This window comes from Aegilops tauschii, chromosome 6 (assembly GCF_002575655.3).
Source record: "Aegilops tauschii subsp. strangulata cultivar AL8/78 chromosome 6, Aet v6.0, whole genome shotgun sequence".
Classification (NCBI taxonomy): domain Eukaryota; kingdom Viridiplantae; phylum Streptophyta; class Magnoliopsida; order Poales; family Poaceae; genus Aegilops; species Aegilops tauschii.
The window spans coordinates 353456333-353463806 of NC_053040.3; positions in this window are offsets into that span (position 1 = coordinate 353456333).

The following is a 7474-nucleotide window of genomic DNA, read 5'->3' on the forward strand; positions in this document are numbered from 1 at the left end:
CAGAAAAGTAGTACTGTACTATTTATTGGCCAACACTAGGTGCTTCATTGCTTTGGTCTGATTATACAATGGGCATCATTTTGCCTAAGTTAAAGTTTGTATTCCGAAAATAGTCTCGCCATGTGATCAAGAGAAGACCAAATCATATTGCAGTGGATGTTCCTCCATCATGTGTGGTTCATTCTCATGGTTCCAGCTGTTGGTGAAACCAGTTACGTTTGCAAGAGGAATTGTAGACTTCACAAACAAATTTGGCTTTTAGTCTGTACTGAATGTTGGCCAAGAGAAGCATCCATGTTAGTAGGAAGAACATATGTTTTTTGTAGATCTTTGCTTTTGGAGCTACATATTTGTATATGATCTGTGAATCATTGAGATGCATTAACATGTTGATCTTATGTATGGGAATCGTACTAGTTGGTTTTAGTTGTGGCTGATCTTTGCTTTTGGAGCTACATATTTGTATATGATCCGTGAATCATTGAGATGCATTAACATTTCCTTATATCTGTTCGCCTAGTGTTTACAAGTTACTGATCGATCACTAGCTAGCCTACTAATGCGCTCCTGGCTGTTTTAGTTGCGATGCAAGATCTGAAGTGACAGTTTTTTGAATAAAAATGCCTACCTCTGAAGAAACTGACAAGCTGCTCTGAAGAAAATGCCATGCGAATCTGAAGAAACTGCCAGCGAAAACGTTTGCAAATGCCTTATCTCCCAACTAAAGTTCATCAACTAATGCCCTCGGCTGCGACTCATTGCATGCTGCTCCGCGTACTGGCCGCGAGCGATTTTGAGTGCCTGCATGCAGCCGGCCGTAATTAAAGCAGCTAACTGATGCGAAAAAAGATGTGCTTTAATTGTTGCGGGCCTTTTAAATCCGTGGAATCATTATTGACAAGGAGGGAGATGATTCGAGTGCACTCGTTTGACCGTCATGCCGGCGTGCGACCCAGCACGGATGGGATGGGATGGCACAGTCAGAATTTCGGTTTCTCTAGTTTTCCACGGCAAGCTGGCGCGATAAGCCATGCCTTCTTAATTATGCATTGAATTTCGATGACCGTCGCGCTACCTTCCGCCTATAAGTAATGTTTCCCGGCCTTCTATGGTGGCACCGTGACCCAACTCGCCCTATCCTCATAAGCCCCCACCGGCCCGACGTCGCTCGCCACTTATCCTCGCTCTCGCCACGTCCGCCATGCCCCCGCCCGTCCGCGATAGGCGAGGCCGGAGGCGGTCACCGCCGGAACTAGTGTTCGGTTTTTCACCGGAAGGCAAACGGAGGGAGGAGGCATTCTATCGGTCTTTAGATGGCAATGCGGAGATCGAGGACTTGTTGGAGCGCGACCGCCTGGCGGAGGAGCAGGAGTTGTTGGAGCGTGACCGCTTGGCGGAGGAGCAGCGTATCGCCGATTTGCGCCGCCAGCGGGACATGGAGCAGCAGCGCACCGACGCTCTGAGTCGCGAGCAGAGCGCCCACACCTAGGCCGACTACGTCGAGGCCGACGCCCGGCAAATAGCCCTGGAGGCTGTCGGGCACGCACGCGTTCGCGACGCCGATTTTTACTACCAGCTCGTCAAGTGGGTTTCCTGCTTAGAAGCCGAAGCTTCGGTGGACCACGCCGGCATGGAAAGGGCCAACGCGCGTGAGCAACGCGCCCTATCGCACCTCTGGCAAGTCCGAGGTGAGGTGGAGGACGCCGGTGCCGGCGTTTAGCGTGTACCGCAGATGGCGGCCGGCATCGTCTAGTTAGCTAAGAGTAAGTTAGTACTTGTACGCTACTAGAGTATTAGTGGGAGTAGATAGTTAACTTGGCTATGATGGTTGTCAACGTGGAAGTTTAGTACTCTATATGTGGATCAGACCTGTTAGTTTGCTCTGAATGTTGAGCTTTCCGTTTGAACCTATGGAATGGGCTGTTATTTTTTTAAATGTGTTGTATTTGTCCTCCATGGGTTTAGAGGCTGACTTGTGGGCCTACCAAGTTGATGCGTACACAATCAGGAGATGATTGTACGTGGAGAGGATGACAGCAGGGACCCGCCAAGGTCATGGCAGTACGCAAGCAAGTGCCTCCTTATTTCAATCCAATAAAAAAATGGCTCCTCCTAATGGATTTCTGACATCTGGGTCCCATGCCATTGTCAACGTAGTCAATACGAGAGAGTTGCACAACGAGCGGCTGACACCAGGGACCCAGCAGCTCACCCAGTTATTTTTGTTTTGGGTTAATTTGAAAAATGCCACTCCAAATCTGGTGTTTCTGAGAAATGCCACTGCAATTTCCAAACTTTGAAAAATGCCATTTCATGCCATTTCCAGTGGCATTTTTCGAAGTCTGGAGTGGCGTTTGCAAAGTTTGCAAATTGCAGTGGCGTTTTCAAAGTTTGCAAATTGCAGTGGCGTTTTCCAAAGTTTGCAAAAATTACAGTGGCGTTTTTCAAAGTTTGGAAATTGCAGTGGCATTTTTATGAATCGCCATATTTGTTGTGGCATTTATCTAATTTGTTTTTGAGACGGAAGCAGGGTGTCAACTGGGCTGTGCGGGGCACTCTGGCCTGTCTAGACAGCCTTCTCTTTTATGTTTACCACAGACCAGCCCAGTAGCTTTTTTTCTTTCTGAAAATGGCTAGCCCAGTTTTTTTGTGATTTGCCAAGTAAGTCGCTTTGTAAGGCCTGTTGGGCTGCAAATCTTTCAAGACGAGGAGAGCTTCATTCGGCTGGACGAGAAAATAGCCTATCAGTAATGAGAAATGGGTTGTACATTTTTAAAACACATCAAACCGGCAATTACTTTCAAATTTCTTTTTTTCATTTCAAGATTTTAAATTGCATTAATTTTTATGCGTGGACAATTTGTTGGATATTATATTGATATACATTTATTTTTAAAATCAGTTTGAATGTGACTCGAAATTTTGGGATTAAAAACAGTTCGGACCGCACCGAAATATGCAACATTTCGTATAATTTTTTAACCGTGGCCACAATATGGCCTGTAATGCTAACAAAAATAATATGGGCTCCAAAAAAACCTTAAGAATTAGCAAATGGGCTGTAAATTATTAGAAATAATGGCAGATGGGCTGTATGCTGTTTTCCACAGATTTGAGGCTTTTCTAAAAAAAGGTTGACGCACAAGCAGTGACTGTTGGATGTCCATCCAACGGCCGTCGTGCTTCTTCAATCTCTGCTCTTCCTACTGCAGCCGCTCTAACAAGCGCCGGCGGGACTGCCTGCTCCCTCCTCCCCGGGGCCGGCTGTGCTGCCGCGCAGGCCTCACCGCCCCACCGTACTCCCATCGCTGGCCTAGCCATCCCTCTAGTCACCCACACCTGCTGTTATTCTCCGGCGACGGCAGATGAACCAGTAAACCCTCGTACAGTCGTACTCCCCTCCGTGTGGGAAATAACTGCCGAGTCTTCCCTGCCTCCATGGCGTTCCCTTCCTAGGCCTCGCCGTCGTCCACCCCCCTGGTGCTCTCGGCGCGGCCTGGTCAACGTGGTCAACGACCGACATGCATCTGAAGTGGACTGTACGTGGAGAGGCTGCAGCTGGGTCCACGGCCGCATGCAAGGAAATGCCTCCTTATTACGCGCAAAATAATGATTCCTCCACCTGACATCTGGGACCCACCGAAAGGGCCTCTGTATTTCGCGAAAAAAGTTACCGCCGCTGACAGCTCGGACCCACCAGCTATATCTTCGCACGCAAGGAAGTGCGTCCTTATTACGCACAAAAAAATGAACACCCCCCTGCTAGCTGGGACCCAGTATAGTGGCAGGCTGACTTGTGGGCCTACTAAGTTGACGGGGACGGAGGGCTTTGTCAACTTAGTCAATATGCACGATTCTAGCTCCAGTGACCGTAAGATGTCCATCCAACGGCCGTAGTGCTTCTTCAACCTCTGGTCTTGTTGCTCCAGCCGCCCAAAGCAGCGCCGGTCGTGCCGCATGCTCCTGCCTCCCCTGGCCGGCTGTGCTGCCGCGGAGGCCTCACTGCCCCTACTATTCCCACCGCTGGCCAGGCCCTGCGGCGACGGCAGCCTCACACCGCAGCCGAACCAGTGAACCCTCGTACTCCTCTCCGCGCGAGCTTCCACTGCCGCGTCTTCCCCGGCTCCGCGTCGTCCCCTTCCTAGGCCTCGCCGTCGTCCACCGCCCTGGTGCTCTCGGTGCGGCGTGGTCAACGTGGTCAAGGAACGACTTCCATCGGAAGAGTACTATACGTGGAGAGGCTGACAGCTAGGTCCACGGCCGCAGCAAGGAAGTGCCTCCTTATTACGCGCAAAATAATTATTCCTCCACCTGACAGCGGGGACCCACCGGACGGGCCACCGTATTTCGCGAAAAAAACGTTTCCCCCTGACTGCTGGGACCCACCAGCTACATCTTCGCATGCAAGGAAGTGCGTCCGAGCAAAAAAAAACGATTCACCCCCCTGACTGCTGGGACCCACCAGCTACATCTTCGCAGGCTAGGAAGTGCGTGATAGTCGGGACCCACCTGGTCGAGTCATACGTAGCGTTGTCATTCTGGTCGCGAACGTGTACGTACAGACTGGTCGATGTAGAGGTGCGCACGTGTCGTAGTAGAGGCGCGCACGTAGCATGTACACGTAGGTAAAGCGGCCAGTGTGCAAGAAAGAAAATACGACCACGTACGTACATACGGGCAGGGTCTCGAATGCCTACTCGCGCATACGTACGGCCAGGGCTCGTGTACATGGCTGGGTCGGAACAGAGAAACAAAATCATCGTCGTGTTCATGGGGAGCCAACCGGCTGGGTCGGAACGGAATGCGTCGTCATGTTCATCGGGAAGGCTTGGACGGAACAGCCGATGGAAACGAGGCCTGGCGTACCGCGGAACGGAGGAAACAGCCTTGTGTTCGACCGGCCACGTTCGAAACGGGATCCTGTTCATCGGGAGGGGTCTGGCATACCGCAAAACGGAGGAAACGGACCTCCTACGGTCGAAACGGGGGTCATGTGGATCGGCAGGGGAGTGGCGTACCGCAAAACAGAGGAAACGGACTTGTGTTGGAGCGCTACAATCGAAACGGGGGTCCTGTTCATCGGGAGGGGTGTGGCGTACCGCAAAACGGGACTCCACGGGATACTGTTCATCTCCACCGTCGACCCCCTCTAGCCTCCATGGGCTACTGTTCATCCACCGTCGACCTCCTCCAGCCTCCACCTGCGACTGTTCATCCACAGGCTCCTGTTCATCCAGCCTCCACCGCGCGCTACTCCACCGGCTACTGCTCAACCAGCCCTCTCCACAGGCTCCTGTTCAACCACCCCTCCACGGGCTACTGTTCATCCAGCCCTCCACCGTCTACTGTTCATCCTGCCCTCCACGGGGTGGTCCTGTTCATCCTGCGCTCCACGGGGTCCTGTTCATCCAACCCCAACCGGCACGAACGATCGGGGTCCTGTTCATCCAGAGGCAACGCCACGGGGTCCTGTTCATCCACCCCCATCGGGAACTGTTCATCCAAACCCCCCAGCAACGCTCACTGTCCATCCAGAGGCAGCATCGATCGACTTCGGTTAGCAGCAGTAGCGAAGGAATCGCTCGATCGGGTTTAGTTAACAGCCATCGATCGATCGCTCGGGTTCAGTAACGCGTAGCCTGCAGTGCAATCGCTCGGGTTCAGTTAGAGCCCAACGCCTCGCTCGGGTTCAGTTAGAGCCCAACGCCTCGCACACACGCGCGTACGTACGAGAGAAACGCGCATCGCTCGGCCCCCGACCACCCACCGTAACCGGGGACTCCCAGATATTTTCCGCGCCCTCACTTCTACCATAGTTTTTTCCGTCATGGACGGCCCAAAGAATGTCATGCAGCTGCGTCTCCGGCCCGCCCAGGACGAAAAGCCCATTTTCTGTCATGATTTTTTGTCATAGAAATAGGACCCCACCACATCTATGATGATACCGGGTTTTGTTACAATTATCGTCATAGAAGTGTCATAAGTATGAGAGAAAAGATTTTCGTTCGGCCCAAAATGTCATGGATGTGTCTTTTTTTGTAGTGTGTTGGAAGCCACGCGCAACAAGACAGGCTTTGTAACGCACGAGAGAACCGTCTGAATGTGTCTTAACCTTGTAGACCCATTTGCAAGTGATGGGTCGAACGCCTGGAGGTAGGGGTACAAGGTCCCAAGTGCCTGTGCGCTCAAGAGCATGAATCTCCTCTGCCATAGCATGCTACCATTTAGAATGAGCAGCCGCCTCACGATACATAGACAGCTCAACAATAGTGGTAGCAGCAGCTACATAGTAGGCAGGACGTTGGAGAGTGTGGCGATCACGCAGATTATATCGAGGAGCAAGGGGGTAGGTGGTTCTGAAGGAACGGGACCCAACAGGGAAGGAGTGGAAATGGAAGTGGTCGCATCCGAGGGGGAAGGGTGCTGAGCACGACGGGAGTAGACAAAAGGAGACGGAGAAAGAGTGGAAGTGGAAGGTGGCGCATCAGAGGAAGAAGGGTGTTGAGCACGACGGGTAGGGGAGTTAGAAACATAAACCTCATCCTGTGTAAGCTGAAGCTCATGAGCAGACACAGGTGAAGGGCAAGGAGTGGACCTAACAGGTGACTGTGAAGGTGGAGAATCAGGTAGAGTCAAAAAAGAGAGGCTTGAATAATGACTCGATGGTGGCAGTTGAAGAATGACGAGGGTAGAAGAAGCAAGTCTCATCAAAAGTGATATCTTTGGAGATTCTCAGTCTCCTAGCTATAGGGTCCCAGCAACGGTTACCCTTGTGCTCCAAGCTGAAGCCAAGGAAAACACGTCCTATATACCTAAGAGATTCATCCCCACTAAGTTATTTACCTTAACATGCAAGCTAACCACATCAGCAAACCAGCCACATCATCGTTTCATTACCGGCTTACATGTGGGACCCATCACCCTACAACACAGCCACATTAGCAATCAGTTACCAGCAGCCCACTCAACAATTATTTTTCTTTTTTCTTCCAACAAACAGTTTTTTATTGAGGGGCCAATGTATAGTTTCTTAGTGGGATGAGTAGATCAATTACTTTGTCTCCTCCCTTCGTGATATATGGAAGGAATAACTCTGTCTTCTCTGCCCTGTCCCTTCCACTCCCCCTCCACCGATCAATAATCCCCACCCTGCATCCCCGAACTTCCCTCACCACTACCATCCATCTCCCTCTAATGCGCTACCTTGGCCATCCTCTTAGTCATGTTGGCTTCCCCAATCGCAAGACCAGCGTATGTTTCCTCTTCGCCTAGCTATGCCACCCATGGCGACCTTGGGTTTCGATCGAGTGGTCTATGAACAACAACCTTGTCACATGGTGTTGGTCTTAGATCATAGCTGCCCTGCTCCCGGCTCATGAAATTATTCTCCTCGCCAAAGATTTCTCTCCGTTGTCTTTTATCATGTCTCACATGTAGATTTGAGGTTGTTGATTACATTGTACAAATCTGGGAT